General features: G+C 38.3%; 1 protein-coding gene across 2 annotated transcripts in view; it reads right to left on the bottom strand.

Moving 5' to 3' along the window:
• Nucleotides 1-19,465, bottom strand: part of LOC121370756 (mucin-22-like) — an 84,438-nt gene that overhangs the window by 49,262 nt on the left and 15,711 nt on the right. The window contains exon 1 of one of the 2 annotated variants that reach the window (XM_041496202.1): nt 4,696-4,927. The exons of the other annotated variant lie outside the window; for it this stretch is intronic. The gene's annotated coding sequence lies outside the window, so the exon portion shown is untranslated. Of the gene's footprint in view, nt 1-4,695; nt 4,928-19,465 lie in introns of those variants that run through there. 2 annotated transcript variants of the gene reach the window in all.

Here is a 19,465-nt window from a genome sequence, read left to right as displayed (position 1 = left end):
TGGGTTTGACAGTGGAGGGAGAGAGGTCAGAGATCGTAGAGAAAGAGAATAGAGAGGTGTCAGAGAGAGAGATCATTGTGCAGAGGAGAGAGAGAGAGACGAAAAAGATTTTTGTTTGTGGAGAGAGAGGTCAGCAGGAGGAGTCGAGAGAGAGTGTGTTGGTGTGTGTGTGTGTGTGTGTTAAAGTTGATTTAGTTTAAAACGACACCACTAGAGCAGATAAAGTAACAGAGATAATTATTTTGTTAACAAAATGACTAGCGCAACTGGAAATATGACATGATTATAACATGATCGTTTTAAGTTACAAATTAATCAAACTCTGTACTCTTGAAGTAACATGGAAGGAAGTTGTAGGTCAAATAACCTTATGAATCCCCCTCTGAATATGGTGGCATAAACTATCTGATCATTAGCTCGTTATCTTTTTGGAAGACAACTTGACCATAAGGTGACAATTGTTATGAATATGAATATGAATATGATTATCATGAGATTGTAGATAATTGAAATATCGAATATGATGCTATTAGTGAAATGGAAAATGGAAATGTTTTATTTAACGACGCACTCAACACATTTTATTTACGATTATATGGCGTCGGACATATGGTTAAGGACCACACATATATTGAGAGAGGAAACCTGCTGTCGCCACTCCATGAGCTACTCTTTTCGATTAACAGCAAGTGATCTTTTATATGCACCATCCCATAGACGGGATAGCATATACCACGGCCTTTGATGTATCAGTCGTGGTGCACTGGCTGGAACGAGAAATAGCCCAATGGGCTCACTGACGGGGATCGATCCCAAACCGACCGCGCATCAAGCGAGCGCTGTACCACTGGGCTACGTCTCGCCCCTGCTATTAGTGATGGTCATAATTACTAGTGAAGGCAATGACTATACAGATGATACTAACAACTGATGTTGATGTTGACGATGATGTTGTTGATGATGATGTTCATAATAATGATCATGTTGACAACGACAACGACAGTGATGATACCAGTAGGTGATGATGATGATGATGATGATGATGATGAGATTAATAATAATAATAATAATGCTGATGATTATAATGATGATGACGACGATGATGATGATGTCGACCAGAATGACGAAACGTGACCTATATATAAGTAACCCTTTAAGTTATAAAGCGCTGTTGTGACCTTTAAGCGCGCCTCGCAACTGCTTGCCGAGTTGCTGCTGACCGAGCTGTCCATATCACCGTCTTGCCTGGACATACAGCTGGTGAATGTTGCACATGGGTGTGTTATCCCAGGCATCCAGCCGCGTCCACAGGACACCCCACAAAGGATCTGCATTAACCGAGGATTAGCTGGCTTGCAGCAAAACGAGAAAAGCCGAAATGTCACGTCGGACCGCGGTCACAATTAGTTACAAAATAGCGTTGCCTATATGGCGCGGGCGACATCTCCAGAAAGAGAAGCAAAAATCTACACACTTCGTCTTCCTTCGTTTGATAGTGGATTTGTAGCGTGAGGTTCCTGCTGTTTATTGATACATATATTATTATGTTTATTTACTAACAATGGTGACTCGCAAAATGCTTGTAGGATGTTAACATGATAAACTGTTCTGCCATGTGTCATTCTTTGTTAATATGAGCGTTTAGGCCATGGGTGTAGGTGCCCAAATTATGTGGAACCCGATTATTTGAAACTCGATTTTGTTAGCCCTTAAAATAGTGTTGTTTTGGGGGGGTTTTGGGTTGGGTTTTTTTTTTTTTTTTTTAGTCCTTAGAAAGCCTTTTGTGCTCAGCCCTTAAACGGGGCTAAACATCACTTTGAGTGCGAGATTGCGAATTAATTTTTATATGCTCATATACCACTAGAGTTTCGAGCATGACCGTCCCGGGATAGCCAGTGACTTGCTCTGGGACAGCAAAACCCCATTAAGGGGACAATTTTGAAATTTACATCCAAAAATTAAATAGTGGGCCTTTAAAATTTTGATGCGCTTCTCTAATTAATATAATTAATAAAGAAAATTCTATTCATTAAATCTGGTCGCTAGATTAGATCGGGCGGTCAAAAAGAAATTAAATAGATAGATAACTAGTTTAACGTGTTCGTATACCACCAGCGCCCCGAACACGCCCATCCCGAGTCTTACCTCCGATAAGATCTGTGGGGGGTTGAAAATGGACAGAATTTTTAAATTAGCAATTAGTAAAAGAAATTAGTAGGATTAAAAAAAAGAAAAAAAAGAGAGTTACAAGCCAAAAATAAAATGAATTGACTGCTCGGCCGAATATTTATATAATTTGGAGCATTTTAGAAAGACTTTGATGTATTCATTTGTGTACGGAAGTGTCTTATTGGTAGGTTATTGCTATACGGTTGTGCACCCTGTGTAGCAGGTGCGATTGTACAATAGCTACTGAAGTGAATTCATGTCATGTATACACGTGTAATGATACCTGCAGGGCTAACAGGTAGGCCTGGTCCTCCACATACTGTTACATGATCCTGTGTCCTGTGCCGTTTGTTTCCAATAAACGTATAAACAGAAACTGCTAAACTGCGTTTTACTATATTGTAATCGGCAGAAGGGATTGGTCAAAAGGTAATCAGTCTTAACGCCTCTGCTCCTACATTTCTCAGATTTGATAGATTCCGATAACCTTGTATTTATAAAATATTTATCTTTATTATTAAATATCATTGTGAGAGAGCGAGAGAGAGGAAAAGATAGTCACAGATTCGGAGAGAGAGAGAGAAAGGGGGGGGGGGGAAGAGAGAGTGAGAGAAAGAGAAAGAAAGGGAAAGAGGGAACGATGGAAATAGAAAACGAGAGAGTTAGAAAGAAATAAAGACACACACACGGAGAAAGAGAGAGAGAGAGAGAGAGAGAGAGAGAGAGAGAGAGAGAGAGAGAGAGAGGGGGAGGGCGAATGGGAGGGGGTGGTGGCGAGAACAATGTTTTGATAATCTTAATGAGTTTGCTATTAATGCAATTGTGCACACCTTTGAACAATACTGTTATTATATATAAGTTGGTCAAACAACCGTTTTTAGAATGCAATCCCCTTAACAAACATGGTTAATTGTGAATTCCCGTCAATTACCAAAACAAATGCGTTTTTGTTTTGTTAACAAAACACATGCTGTATGGTATGATGTTAATTACTTACTATGCAAAACATGTGACACTCAAAACAAACAGGCTAATTTCAAAGGAGTGCCCCCCAATAACCACAGATAACAAACGCCAATCTGGTGCTAAAACTCTTCAAACAATAGCGAGTGGTCCACTAATAGCTATTGCGTCACAGATGTGGCAACCTAGGGTATGTTCACAATGGGTGGCGCCCCACCCCGACAATCCCGGCTAATGAGGCAGAAATAATCAACAGGGAGGCATCAACGTGCATTAAATCTCAATAGGTCGGGATATGCCAGGAATGCGTTCCGTTTGTTGATTCATTTTAAGTCCATTCGGCGAAACCGTTATTTTCCATTGTGTTTCCGACTTTTGATTTGTTAACCGAACTGTTCAACGCCACGGGCTTTGTTGGAATATCGCTTGGTTTCTGTCTTGTACAGAAATACGATTTTGAATGTAATAAAAAAAAAATTGCTTTAAAATTAAAAGTATTTTTTTTAAGTTCAGTGAATCGACATTGTGTGTTTAGAACTGTAGTGAAATAGATGAAAATGAAGTGTGCATGGGGGTTGATGCCAATTACGCAGGAGCCCCCCCCCCCCCCCATTTTTTTTAAAGAGCAGGGGGTTGCTTTGAGCTTTTAATCGAATCGAAGAACACAAACAGCCGTCTGTTTATGATTTTAGATTAAGTGCTCCACGAATGGTGTATGGCCATGCTAGGATGTTATGGTATGTCAAGTTGTTTGTGTGGCGAATGTATATATAGAGAGTGTGTATATACATGTATATAGAGTGTATATATAAATGTATGTTGAGTGTATATATATATAAATGCCTATAGAATAATCCTTGCTGCTAATACTAGTAATAGCCTATGTGGCCTCAGCAGGTTTTTTCTCTCATAACAAACACTCATTAAGCTGTACTGAGGTGATGTTACATAAATAGTCCTTTAATTTCCAATTACCTTGCAATGTAAAACAGAATATGTTTTTAACAGAAATTATTTTACTCCATGACTATTAAATTTTTTTAAATGTTTATTGTGTGTGGTATTTTATATAACGTTCTAAAGTCATAAAACACCACAGCGGGTTTCTTTGATGTACGCCTTTTAAGAGATTATTTTAAAATAATTCCTTATCGCTTCGCTTCAAAGGAAATATATAGTGCAGCTGTGCTTATTTCGGGATTTGATTTGATTTGATTTCATAATTTTGAAATGTTATAACTTTAAAACACCAAAACCTTCTTAAGCCTATAAATTTAACACATAAATAATCAAATATAAAAATTCTAATAAACAATAAAATGGTGATAAAAAGAATGAAACCAGAAAAAGAAAATAGTGAGAAAAAAGAATTTAGGAAAAACAAAATAGTATGAAAAAGAAAGAAAGAAAGAAAGAAAGAAAGAACGAACGAAAGAAAGAACGAAAGAAAGAACGAACGAAAACAGTGTAAGAAAAAAAAAGGAAGAACAAATGAAAAGACATAATAAAGTAATCTATGTGCAATAAAATAAACTATGCAAACTAAAATAAAAAATATCTTACCTGTCTAAATTGCAAATCGTCAATGGTGGTAAAGGTATATCCAGGTAAATACCGCATACAAAACTATATAGCTGCGTGTTAATCTACACTACTACTACTATATAAACGTGGAACAAGTAAGCCGACCGATAATAGACTGAACACTTCGCTCCGTTATCCTCGACTGGTCTTGTTCCGACTGACCAACCCTCTCAACTGGTGCTCATTATCACAGGTAAGAAGCAACAGGTAAACCGCGGCCCACGTCCAGGTAAAAAGCAGCGCCGTCGCTCAGCCGACTCGCTCAGTGGCGCTGAAAGTGATTTATATGCCTCGGAATGCGAAATGACACACAGGTCACGGTCAAATACACAGGGATGCGACACAGCCACCGGAATGGTATATTGTATATATATATATATATATACACGTTCGGCTAGCTATAGGCACAGGCACCTGTTTATGAATTGGAGGAATAAGACAATAAGAATCGATGATAACAGGAGCAGTCCACTCGAAAGGTGATGTGTGTGTGTTGCTTGATGTATGCTGAGAAAAATAACTTGAGAATAAAAGCCACGGGTAGTCTTGGTTCACAGCTGTGTGAACTTAGCGTGAACAAGAAATGTATATAAGTGAAGTACTGTTATAACGAACCGCAAGGGACCATGATAGTTCGTTATAGCAGTAGTTCATTGTACACATTTGCGTAAGTTGATTATTAATGTATAGGGAAGATAAAACAGGACTTTACGATCAGGTCGTTCTATGCAGTAGTTCGTTCTAAGCATGTTCGTTATAAGTGTACTTTATGTTTAAAAAGTTTTTTTGTTTTTTTAAAAATAAAAACATGATTGGTTGACCAGTCGGAATTTTTTTTTTGACCGCATCGCCCCCTTTTTTCATCCTCCAACTTTATTTGTGACGTTTTCGAAATAATGAAGAATAACCATTCAATATATATATTGCAGCTCATAATTTATTCTTTTTAAAATTCTATAAACTTTTTTTCATACAGGCATAAAAGTAAAAGAAGATTTAGTTTAATAATTAAAAAATATATATTTAGGGGATGAAGGTTGCCGAATGATCAACATTATTTCAGTTGTGTTTACACTGGACACAGCCGTCGCAACTCCGTTCTTTTAGTTTTACGCATTTACGAAATTTACATCGCTCGCTCTATGCGCGGTCGGTGTGAGATCGTCCCCGTCTGTGGGCCCATTGGGCTATTTCTCGTTCCAACCAGTGCACCACGACTGGTATATTAAATGCCGTGGTATGTACTACCCTGTCTGTGGGATGGTGCATATAAAAGATCTCTTGCTGCTAATCGAAAAGAGTAGCCCGTGAAGTGGCGGCAGCGGGTTTCCTCTCTCAATATCTGTGTGGTCCTTAACCATATGTCTGACGCCATATAACCGTAAATAAAATGTGTTGAGTGCGTCGTTAAATAAAACATTTTCTTCCTTCCAAAAGGTATTTCTCGTTCCAGCCAGTGCACCACGACTCGTGTATCAAAGGCCGTGGTATGTACTACCCTGTCTGTGGGATGGTGCATATAAAAGATCCCTTGCTGCTAATCAGAAAGAGTAGCCAATGAAGTGGCGACAGCGGGTTTCCTCTCTCAATATATGTGTGGTCCTTAACAATATGTCTGACGCCAAATAACCGTAAATAAAATGTGTTGAGTGCGTCGTTAAATAAAACATGTCTTCTGTTCCCCCCCCCCCCCCCCCTTCCAAAAGGAGCACATTGATTGATTTATTTTATCATCGGCTATTGGTAGTCTTGAGCATAATGGCTGGTGGTCTTCGGAGTAAACCCTCTATATCGTTAAATAAAACATTTCTTTCTTTCATTTACGAAATCTGTTTGAATAAGCACCAAAAGGGCACATATTGCTCACAAAAACATCTGTAGCAGCCCATAATGTCGTAGCTGCCCTAGATATTTCAACTGGGACATATTCGGCCAAGGCACGCAGTTGACCATGGATGAGTTTTGGCTGCTAAAGCACCTGTACGATTTGAAAGCCTAACAAGAGTAGCTGTTATCATTATTTATTTTTCTATCCCAAATCTGCATGCGCGACCAGCCTCGGTGGCGTCGTGGTTAAGCCATCGGACATAAGGCTGGTAGGTATAGGGTTCGCAGCCCGGTACCGGCTCCGACCCAGAGAGAGTTTTAAAGACTCGATGGGTAGGTGTAAGGCCATTACACCCTCTTCTCTCTCACTAACCACTAACCATTAACAACTAACCTACTGTCCTGGACAGACAGCTCAGATAGCTGAGGTGTGTGTCCAGGACGACTTGCTTGAACCTTAATTGGATGTAAGAACGAATATAAATTGAAGAAAAAATACATGCGCGTGTGCAGTGTGTGTCTGTGTTGGGGTTGGGGAGAAGGAGGTTCGCGATTCGAAACCCTCCTGCTCAAACGGGTTTTTTTTTGGGAGGGTTTCTTTGTTTTTGTTTAACACCATTAGAGCTCATTGACATATATATCATCGGCTATTAGATGTCAAACATATGGTATTAGAGGAAATCCGCAACATTTTTCAAATTTTAGTAGCACACCGGCCTCGGTGGTGTCGTGGTTAAGCCATCGGACATAAAGCTGGTAGGTACAGGGTTCGCCTCTCTCAGTAACCACTAACAACTAACCTACTGTCCTGGATAGACAGTCCAGATAGCTAAAATGTGTGACCAGAACAACGTGCTTGAACCGTAATTGGATATAAGCACGAAAATAAGTTGAAATGAAAAATTAGTAGCAAGGGATTTTTTATATGCACCTTCCCACAGACAGGACAGCATATACCACAGCCTTTGATTTACCAGTCGCAGGACACTAAATGGGACGGGGGAAAAAAACAATGTGACGGGGGGGGGGGGGGAATAATCCAAGAATGGGACCATTGATGAGATTCGATCCTACGACGCCCCTGTTCAAAGTGAATTCTTTTCTCTCTTTTTTTTCCTCCAATATATTTTCCGGGTGAGCATAACTCGACACCCCTTATAGAAACTTCGCTCGCCACAGACCAGACCCCCTCCCTACATAAATTCCTGTACACACGCCTACTGCTGTCCAAAATGTTTCCTTAACGGACATGTTAATAGACGATTACAAACAAAAACATCAGACCATGCGGCCACTACCACACAAAAACCAGAAGTAATTTTGTCCCTTCTATATTTACAGATAACAATATGGTTAGCCATGCAAGCATTTCATTCAAGATGTAATTACATGTTGACGGTATTTTTTATATTTTATAAAAGCTTTCGAAAGAACTGTTCTCGCTACGGAGGTCATGTCCCTACACGGACATTGCAATAACAAATCTTTGATTTATTTGTCACATATGCGATTTTGTAATAAAATGTTACTCCGCATTCCACAGGTAAAAAAAAAAAAAAGAAGAAGAAGAAAAGAAAAAAGGAATTCAGGTTAACTATTCACCCGCATGGTAAACAATCGGACTACGACCTAACGACACACACACCTTAGATTATGTTCCACTGTAGTGCGGTGTATATTTTCACAGCGCCAAGTGTCCAGACCACTAAACACAGATAATGGTGTATTTGATAAGAAATTTCATACCCAGGAATTAAAACACACTTTTTCCCCCTTTTTTTCTTTTTTTGGATTGCGCTGTACCAGAAATTAAGTATTAAACGCCAGAGCACGCTAGTACAAAGAAGGATTGTCCAAAAAAACAACAACAAGAGAACTCCGGGACATGCTGTAATTTAAAACGAAGATATTTTCTGGACTAAAAACAAACAACAAAACATGTTCCGACTTCATTGTAGCCATTTAATTTCATTACTGCCGAAATACTAGATCATGATCCTTATTGTTTTTTTCAATTCGAACATTATGGTTACCGTAAGCGTCAGAATTAGGGTTAAGGTTAAGGCTAGGGTTAGAGTTAGTTTTAAACTTAAAATAAATATTCTGCAATTAAATTCCTGTACCTTATCTTCCTGCATAATCTCAGACGGACTCAGTTTTTGACATGATGTAAAATCGCACGGATACAAGTAGTAACGTATTAATACCACATCTCTGTACTGGACTGAGGCCCAGGCAGCGGTATACCAAAAGTGTACGTGTAGCCCACATCTGGGTATAAAGAATGAAGAAGAAGGAGTTTGTTTTGTTTAGCGAAACGACTAGAGCACATTGATTTATTAATCATCGCCTATTGGATGTCAAACATTTGGTAATTTTGACATATAGTCCTAGAGGGGGAACCTGCTACATTTTTGTTCATTAGTAGCAAGGGATATTTTATATGCACCATCCCAAAGACATGATAGCACATACCAAGGCCTTTGATATAACAGTCGTGGTGCACTGGCTGGAACGAGAAATAGCTCAATAGGCTCACCGACGGGGGTCGATCCCAAACCGACCGCGCATCAAGCAAGCGCTTTACCACTTGGCTACGTTCTGCTCCTTCAACTGGGTATGAAAACATTTCCTGGAATCTAGACCTATGCAGTATCCCCGGTAATAGAATATGAATGATTATGTAGCTACTACAAATGGAAACTAAATTATATTTGGCATTGTCAGTAAAGGTCTTTGAATTTCATTATAATAATACATATCAATCAAGAAATAAGCACATCATCAGTTACGTGACAAGACGTGTTTTGACACGAATCAATGTGAAAATATCGGGGAGGGGGGGGGGGGGGGGAGAGAGAGAGAGGAGAGAGAGGAGAGTGAGAGAGAGAGAGAGAGAGAGAGAGAGAGAGAGAGAGAGAGAGAGAGAGAGAGAGAGAGATGTTTATATGTGTGAGAGAGATGTTTATGTGTGTGTAAGAGAGAGAGACAGACAGACAGATAGACAGAGAGGCAGATGTTTATATGTGTATGTGAGAGAGAGAGAGAGAGAGAGAGAGAGAGAGAGAGAGAGAGAGAGAGAGAGAGATGTTTATATGTGTGAGAGAGATGTTTATGTGTGTGTGAGAGAGAGAGAGACAGACAGACAGATAGACAGACAGACAGAGAAACAGACAGACAGATAGACAGAGAGGCAGATGTTTATATGTGTGTGAGAGAGAGAGAGAGAGAGAGAGAGAGAGAGAGAGAGAGAGAGAGAGAGAGAGAGAGAGAGAGAGAGAGAGAGAGAGAGAGAGAGAGAGAGCAGGGATGGAGAAAGAGATATCGAGTGAGGGGAAGGATGCAGAGAGACGAATGGACAGACAGACGGACGGGCCATGGACCAGCTGGCAGGCATGAGTTGAAGAAAAATTGGTTCGTGTAAACACCCGTCATCTAATTGTGTTATTTATTTAGGGTTTTTTTTAATGGTTAACAAAAGTTCAACATGCTGCAGGCAAATAATAATAAAAAGTATACCCAGAGATTTTGAGCGGTGATAACACTATAAAAAAATAAACCACACACCACTTTTTCTATTCAAAATCAACGTCGCAGTATATTTCCACCTGTGCAGTTCGATATCTAATGAACTTCACTAGCTATACTCGTTTGTTTTCAATTTAATTTCTGATTATATACTTTCCAAATGAATATACTGATACGCCGTTATAAAAAAAGGACTTTTCCCGGATAAGTGGGCGAACACATTTATTATCATTAAACTAACAAAATGTGTGATTTGTGTGAGAATATTGTGTAACTGATTACACTTTTTAAGTCTTCACAATGTAACTCCATTACGCAATTTTTGAAGATATTTGATCCAATCTACCAAACGCCGAGAACTGGATAATTAATTATATATTGTGTCCATCCTGGTTGTTCCTTACTACATCTTTTACTAATTAGTAACGAAGCAATACCATATGTTACATGTATATTTACACGTTTGTCTGATGTCGCTGTTTTTATGTAATTATGTAAATTTGTTAGACCTCTTTCACATTCCACTGCGCATGTGCCCGTTGCGGGGTAACTCGAGGATGCAAACCGCGAACTCACGCGAGATCTCGCAAAAATAGACCTGTGGACAACTTGGGGGGGGGGGGGGGGGGGGGGTGCATAGACAATGGGAGGCCACGCAATAGGAATGTAAATATCTCCATGATTAATTATTCTATCAGTAGGGAACCCGAAATTTCTGTCGACATCCAACAAGACTTATTGGAGACATTTGTGAATTACTGCTTATCACGAAATAAAAAAATATTTTGTGTTAACGCCCGACAAACCATCGGTTCGGATTCGTACGCAATAAATATCGGATATGGGCTGAAATAATATTAATGTGTGCGCGCGTGTATGTATGCAGATATTTATTGTATTTAACATAATTTAAATATTTATAAAACATTATACAGATAAATACATTCAGGATTCTTGTCGGGATTTCTTTTCACCAAGTTATTTAAAATGTTGTTCGGTATTTGGAATAAAATTAAATGATACATATGAAAGTTGAGCTATGGTATATAAAACATTAGAATCAGGCCCGTAGGAACGATATCTGGAGTTGGGGGGAGGGGAGGGGGCACAATCTGTAGTGGAGGGACACAGTCTAGTTGGTGGGTGGGTGGGGGGAGGGGGGGGGGGGCAAAAGCCATATTTAAAACAGGGTTTATAAAAGTGGGGCTATAGTCCCCCCCCCCCCCCCCCCCCCCCCCGACTTCTTGGTTGCTACCGACCTGAGAATGGTCAGAAATGTAACTGTATTGCATATACAGCTATTTAAATTCGAAGCAAGATTATTTAACCTAAAAAAGATGTAAGTTTTATTTATAACAGATTAGACTAGCTGACAGCTTGATAATATAGCTACAAACTCAGGATGGTCTCTTTATTATAAACTCATGAGGGTTTATTATGCGCAGTCATAAGGTACTTCGTTTGAATGTTTGAAGCAAACATATTAAGTATCTTGTCGGGCCCGTAGCCAGGGGGGAATCAGGGGGATCGGACGATCCCCCCACGCAGGAATGAGAGTTCCGCTCAAATGAAAAACAAAATCGGATTTTACATATAAAAGTCCTTGTCCCCAAATGACCGGGATAACGTAACAAGAACGTATGTCAGAGGTTCCATTTGCTGAAAGTTCGATCCTCCTCAGTGGCCCCGTTTGATTATTTCCCGTCCCAACCAATGATCCATCAAAGGACGTCGTGTATACTATCTTGTTTGTGGGATGTGAGAAGTATGCCATGTATCATTTATTATAAATACATTGGTACGACTGAAAACAAACGGTTTCTTGTCGTGGCTCTGTGACCAGGCCATTTTACATGCATACCACAACTTAATACAACTTCTTAACGTATATTTCGAAACAAAAGTTCGTGTATTATTCTCGAGTGTAACCAGCGTCATCTCATTGTTTGGCAAGGGGTGTTTTATATATATATATATATATATATATATATATATATATATATATATATAATATATATATTATATATATATATATTCGTATATTATCTGTGGACCCCCCCCCCCACCCCCAGTCGACGGCTTCGCGACTTCGGCGCCCTCGTTTGATGAGTTCCGTTTACATGACATGAACTTTCGACCCCCCCCCCCCCCCCCCCCCCTCTAATCTTGCTGGCTACGGGCCTGAAGTTATATACACTATTCATAAGTTAGATCAAACATCAAATTAAGATCGTATCGGGTTGCATGGGTCTACCACTCTGGAAAAGTTGATGCACTTTATGTTATGTATAATCATGTACGTTATAAAAACGTGTGATACTTGCATATACCATATCGATATATAGGACTTCTCCCTATACTTGTAAATGTGTATCAAAGTGCAGATGGCATCGTTAACGATCTCGACCAATGTTCTCAGGTACAAAATACAAAATAGTAACACTATTGTACATACAGATATATCTTTACTTCAAACTGATCTTCATGTAAAGAAGAAGATGTCATCTACTAAATTCTTCAAAACAAACAACGCAAACATCATGTCAACTTTTACTTACGCGTTTACATCATACATGTGATGTCAAACTTTGAGCCGCGTTTACTCGGTTTCTGACGTCATGCTAAGTTGTAGGTTTTCGCGTGTGACGGCTCATATATGTTTTAAAACTTCGTAAATATCAGATATTATTATATACATAGCAATGAAATATATAGATCTACGGAAACCATAAAAGTCATATCTGGTGAAAAGTCATATGTTCACTGTATTTTAGCTACAGTGAAAATATAGAAGTCGTATTTACTTTTTTGTAAAAGTGCACGATTAAATTATCTCCCTTTGTCTCGGTTCTTCGTATTTAAATTTGATGATTACCAATGCATCTGATCGTATTTGAAAAAAAAAAAATGTAATTTAAACAACTGTACCTATAAAAACGGGATACGAAGTGCAATTACGATAAAATATATAAAACAAATTGAATACGACGCTAAATAATGATGACACAATGTAATGTCATCGAGTTTAAGTGTAAGAATTTAACGGCGTTCGACTCGTTTTGTTTTTGTGGGAGTTTTTAGAGGATCGCTTTGTCGGGTATGTTTGCACCGCAGTATTGTTAAATAAATGTTAATAAAGATAAATTTTAATCAAATTTCTTTTTAAAAGTCTATGGTAAAGTAAATTTTCTGGCAAAGTTCCATAGGAAGAAATATATCATTACGTGTTTTCGATAGGATAAGTGAAAGATATTACCAAAGAGCGAAAGATATTGTCAAAAATTAGGAAATATGTATATAATAAATAGACCATTTCATGGTGTTTTTCCTAATACGATTTTTTATGTCAACGAGTGATGTGTGAAAACTATATTTTCACGAATTGCGAAGCTACCAATAAACTAAACATACCAGTAACATCTGTTAATACTAAATTCTGTTCCAAATCCTATATTGCTTTCCATTTTTCTGTCTCTCTCCGTATGTTTGTCTGTCCACCTCTCTCTCTCTCTCTCTCTCTCTCTCTCTCTCTCTCTCTCTCTCTCTCTCTCTCTCTCTCTCTCTCTCTCTCTCTCTCTCTCTCTCTCTCTCTGTAACATCTTAATTTTCCTAAGGGTTTAAAATAAACCACAATAAACTGTGTACGTGTGTGTTACGAGTGTACGTGTATATATGCATACTCGTGTGTGTATATATCTTGCCAAAATCACAGTTTTGATTTGATTGAACGACAACGTGTCAAACCAAGACAAAAGGAAGCAGCTGTGTCTAGAGCCTATCAACCTGCTACGGGAACAAGACCAGTTCTCCAATTCCACCATAATATGGATAGCTCCAAAACCCTGGCCCATATTCGGATGGGATTATCCGACATATAAACTGAATGCACTTCTGAATTTTAGAAATGACAAAACTATATTCATTGTTTATCAACTATGTTTTATCTGATCAAACCAAAAACATTTTAAAATGGTCAAATAATCATGTACTTTTTCAGTTATTAATGTCCGAGGAGGAACAGCCAATACAGTATCATAATGACAAAGAGTCAAATGAACAATTCAATCAACAATTCAACTGAATTGAAAACAAAATCGTCATACTAAATATTCCATATTTCTGAATGTAATGTGTTAGATTTCCTGTGATGATGATATTGACTGGTTTGGTGTAACGAAAATCACAATAAGCTATTTGAGTATTGTAATAGTTTTACAGTACATAACAAAAGAACACTCATTATTAAACTTACATGCATCTTGCAAATGAGTAATTAGCATTACCCAATAAAATCAACTGAATTGTACACAATAACCTGGATCAAAAAGAATGGATGTTTCAAATGTTGAGTACGTACCAGTACTACACAATCGAAAATTAACAGTGTTCTTAAACAAAAATTAAAAAGTCAAATGATTATGTTAAAGGGACATACCCTAGTTTTTAAACACTAACACATATTTTTTTACTATTATAACCGTTTTTGATAACTTAAATCATACTTTACTTAGATTTTATTGTTTAGATTATCAATTCCGTACATTCGAAGTGTTATTGGTCATCCTGGTGTTTTTAATATCACAAAAATCCATTTCTCATATTTTAAAAAACGCACGTGCGTCTGAGAAGTAACAGTTATGGAGTCGAGTTTTAGTCTACTTTAGAGGGTATTTCACCATTTCAAAGTCACAGACTCATGTTTCACTCTATTATAACGTTATCCAAATGTGTTGTAGGTTTGTAGATTAACTAAACTTAGTGTTAATTTTCACGGGTTGAAACTAGGGTTTGTCCCTTTAAAGCTACGACAGAAGTTTCGGATGTACTCGTGCATAGTTTCTTTGCCACATAAGGTTTTAAACAAGTTGCATTGGGCCAACTTTACACATCTTCCTGTGTCGTGCAAACGATGGACGCCATTTGAATGTTTTACCACATCCACGCATTTTGTTCATATCACCGTGCTTACCAACCATGCGATCTTGCAGGGACGCTGATGTTTTGATATTTTGCATGTATATTTTTCAGGGTTATCACCGATACATTGTGTGTCTTCGCATACTTGAAACATATGCAAAATATTTTGAGCATTTAGGGCAGTTGTAAGGCTTGTTTCTGATATGGTTATTCAAATGGCCGAAATAAAGTGACTTATCACAGTATGTCTTATGACAACATGTACACGAATACGTGTATGTCTTAGTATGGTGAGGCTTTTTGCATATAGAAAGTCCTTGTAGAGTTTTATAGACTTTGGAACACACCTCACATAGCAGTTTGGCATAACCCTGCGAGAAAGTTGCATGCTGCTTTAAATCAAATTTACTGGAATATCTTCTCGAACATTAAATGTTTTCATTCTCATGCTCAGCCGTGACATGTCGTTTCAATGAATGAATGAATGTTTAACGACACCCCAGCACGAAAAATACTTCGGCTATTGGGTGTCAAACTATGGTAATGCAAACAAAATAAGGTGATGATCAACATCAATATAAAAATTCAAGATTTAAATAAAAACAGTGTAAAGAACTGTGCAAAAATACAAATATCACAGATAGATACTGACTTTTACTCTAAATTTCAATTTGTGCTGTATTGGCAATTCTCACAGAGAATGTTACACCCCTGCACCACGATGAGGTTACAGCACGCGCAGGGTGTCGTTAGCAAATTACTGCCAACTGGACTTTCGTAAAGACAAAGATCACTTTTTGTTTGTTTTAATACTCCACCAACCTTTGATTTTGGGGTTGATGTTATAACACGTGTACAGTTATTAATGTCAGCATTAATATCAGTACAGTTGTAAGAGTTGGTAATATTGTTTTCTTTGACATCTGGCAAAGAAATATTCATTGATATATCAGTTTCATTAATGATAACAGACGATTCATCAATGAATGACAATTCCAAAATCAAACGAATACGGTAAACACGTCGTAACAGCATTGGAAAAACGCCGTAACCTATAAATAGAAATCGTCAAAACTCCGTATCATTTCTGTTTTGATTTAGAAACGATAAACATGCATTTTCTGATATTTTAAAGCAATGTTTTGACAATAAATGCTAACATATTTATTCTACGGATCGTTTTTTAGCATGCAATATTGCATGACACTGTATTAAATAGTACTTTAAACTACGCTATACATCGCTATGCACTAAATTAAACACGTGCATATATACATATATGTTTGAATAATTAAATATGAAAGTTACCGTGTAAGCATAAACAATATTGTCTAAAAATCTACCGGAGCTCGTGCAAGAAACGAGCAACACGCCGTAACAAAAATCGTCAACAGTCTACTCTCGCTTTAACCGAGTACCGATACAGTGCTGTTGTCAATAGAAACGATATCTCTTCCGATTTTTTGTTTGGTGGATAATAACATTATATCCAAAAGCATTGAACACGCTCAATGTGGACACAGTCACTGGCTTTAAATCAGGAATTATAAGAAGGTAAGGCGAGATGACTTCTAATTTGAAATTCAGACACTTTTACCATGCCTGTACTCAACAGTTAATAAGTTAAAGTTTGTTTTGTTTAACGACACCACTAGAGCACATGATTTATTAATCATCGGATCTTGGATGTCAAACATTTGGTGAATTTAGTCTTAAAGAGAAAACCTGCTATATTCTTCAATTAGTAGCAAGGAATAATTTATATGCACCTTCCCACAGAGAGGATAGCACATACCACGGCCGTTGATATATTAGTCGTGGTGAACTAGCTAGAAGAGAAATAGCCCAATGGGCTCACCGGCGGGGATCGATCCTAGACCGACCAAGCATCAAGCAAGCACATTGATTTATTAATCATCAGTTTTAGGATACTAAACATTTGGTAATTTTGACATTTAGTCTTAAAGAGGAAACCCGCTACATTTTTTCATTAATAGCAAGGGATATTTTATATGCTCCATCCTACAGACAGGATAGCACATACCACAGCCTTTGATATACTAGTCGTCGTGTACTGGCTGGAAGAGAAATATCCCAATGGGCCCACCGACGGGGATCGATCTTAGACCGACCGCGCATCAGGCGAGCGCCTTTCCACTGAGCTACGTCCCACAATTTTAGAGATGTCTACCTTGTACACATCTCCTGACATCGTCAGTAATTGAGGGCGGGACGTAGCCCAGTGGTAAAGCGCTCGCTTGATGCGCGGTCGGTCTGGAATCGATCCCCGTCAGTGGGCCCATTGGGCTATTTCTCGCTCCATCCAGAGCACCACGACTTGTACATCAAAGTCCGTGGCATGTGCTATCCTGTCTGTGGGTAGGTGCATATAAAAGATCCCTTGCTGCTAATCGAAAAGAGTAGCCCATGAAGTGGCGATAGCGGGTTTCCTCTCTCAATATATGTGTGGTCCTTAACCATATGTCAGACGCCATATAACCGTAATTAAAATGTGTTGAGTGCGTCGTTAAATAAAACACTTCCTTCCTTCCTTCGTCAGTAATTGTGTCCAGGGAATTAAAAACATTTGGTCCTCTTGTAGTCCTGAACAATAAAAGCGTCATCGTTATCAACATCATATCTCCACAAAACTCACCGTCGAACGGGCATTTTGATAAGGTTGTGATTGTTTTCAGGAATAGCTGACGGGTATATGCTATTTCTGCTTTAAAATTAGGTTGTTGCTTGAAATAGTTGGGGTTTTCTCCACATATGGAAGGAAATGTTTTATTTAACGACGCACTCAACACATTTTATTTACGGTTATATGGCGTCGGACATATGGTTAAGGAACACACAGATAGTGAGAGAGGAAACCCACTGTCGCCACTTCATGCACTTCATGGGCTACTCTTTTCGATTGGCAGCAAGGGATCTTTTATATGCACCATCTCATAGACAGGATAGCACATACCACGACCTTTGATATACCTGTCGTGGTGCACTGGCTAGAGCGAGAAATAGCCCAATGGGCCCACCGACGGGGATCGATCCCAGACCGACCGCGCATCAAGAGAAAGCTTTACCACTGGACTACGTCCCGCCATCTTCTCCACATATAGTCATTTGCAATTCAGTTTAGAATCCATATATAATCAGTTGCAAATTCGTCCGTATCCTTCAAATCAAAATTATAAAATGTTATCTGGAGATGGGATACTTATAATAATGCTCATTAAAAGTGTTCTGGACTGTCACACAACCCAATAATAGGTGTTTCTGAATAGTATTTACAAAAATAACAGAATCATCCAAATTTTTTTTTTAAAAATTGAAGCGCCGAACGGTCAAGTTTGTTATGTTTAACGACAGCTATTGGATGTCAAACATCTGGTAATTTTAGACCTATAGTCTTAGAGAAAAAAACGGATAAATGTTTTTTCATTAACAGAAACGGATCATTTATATGCACCATCCAACACAGGATAGCACATATCACAGTCTTTGATATATCAGTCGTAGTGCACTGGCTGGAACGAGAAATAACCCAAATGGGCCCACTGACGGGGATCGATCCTAGACTGACAGCGCATCAAGCGATCACGACAAGACACTGTCTTGAGCTTCTACAAACAACAGGATGAGTAAAATTAATATTCCAAGCAAGAAGTAATCAACCAGAAGTACTGAACATTGTTTTCAAAGACTATGCACCTTTAACAGGCGGGTACCAGGACCCGTGCTTATAAAACATTTAGAGTCCAGACTCAATCTCTAATGACGTCACACGCATGCAATTTGTATGGCGTTGTCATAACATTAGTGTCTCAGACTCTATTAGAGTCTCGAGTCTAGACTCTAAAAGTTGTATAAGCACCAGACCAGGTACCTCGTCCCTTTTATAATATACTATTAGATGTGCACTGTTTGTAAGACCGTAGGAAGCGGTAATAATAATCATAATATATAAATATATATATATATATATATATATATATATATATATATATATATATATATATATATATATATATCATACAGCATACTGAGTCGTTAAACCTGCTCAAAATATATCACCAAACATTCTCATTGAAAGTTATAAATTTCTGTTTCTAAAATGCCCTCAAGATAGAACCAAAAATAACTATTTAAAAAACATTATTATTATCTCACATTCTCTACGCGTCAAAATAGGCCGTACAAATAATGTTCGAGCTTCCTACGAGCTTTGGCCACGTTTCTCGAAGCGTCTTAACGCTAAGATTACCTTAAGTGCATTGCTACCTTAAGGTAATATTTGCGCTAAGATAGCTTCGTAAAACCGGGCCCAGGTTTACGTTGCTACCATAAGGTAATCTTAACACCAAGATAGTTTCGTAAAACCGGGCCCAGGTTTGCGTTGCTACCTTAAGGTAATCTTAACACTAAGATAGTTTCGTAAAACCGGGCCCAGGTTTACGTTGCTACCTTAAGGTAA

The sequence above is a fragment of the Gigantopelta aegis genome, chromosome 4 (assembly GCF_016097555.1).
Source record: "Gigantopelta aegis isolate Gae_Host chromosome 4, Gae_host_genome, whole genome shotgun sequence".
NCBI lineage: Eukaryota > Metazoa > Mollusca > Gastropoda > Neomphalida > Peltospiridae > Gigantopelta > Gigantopelta aegis.
Note: the sequence above shows the minus strand (reverse complement) of the source record. Positions and strands in the feature narration are given on the sequence as shown.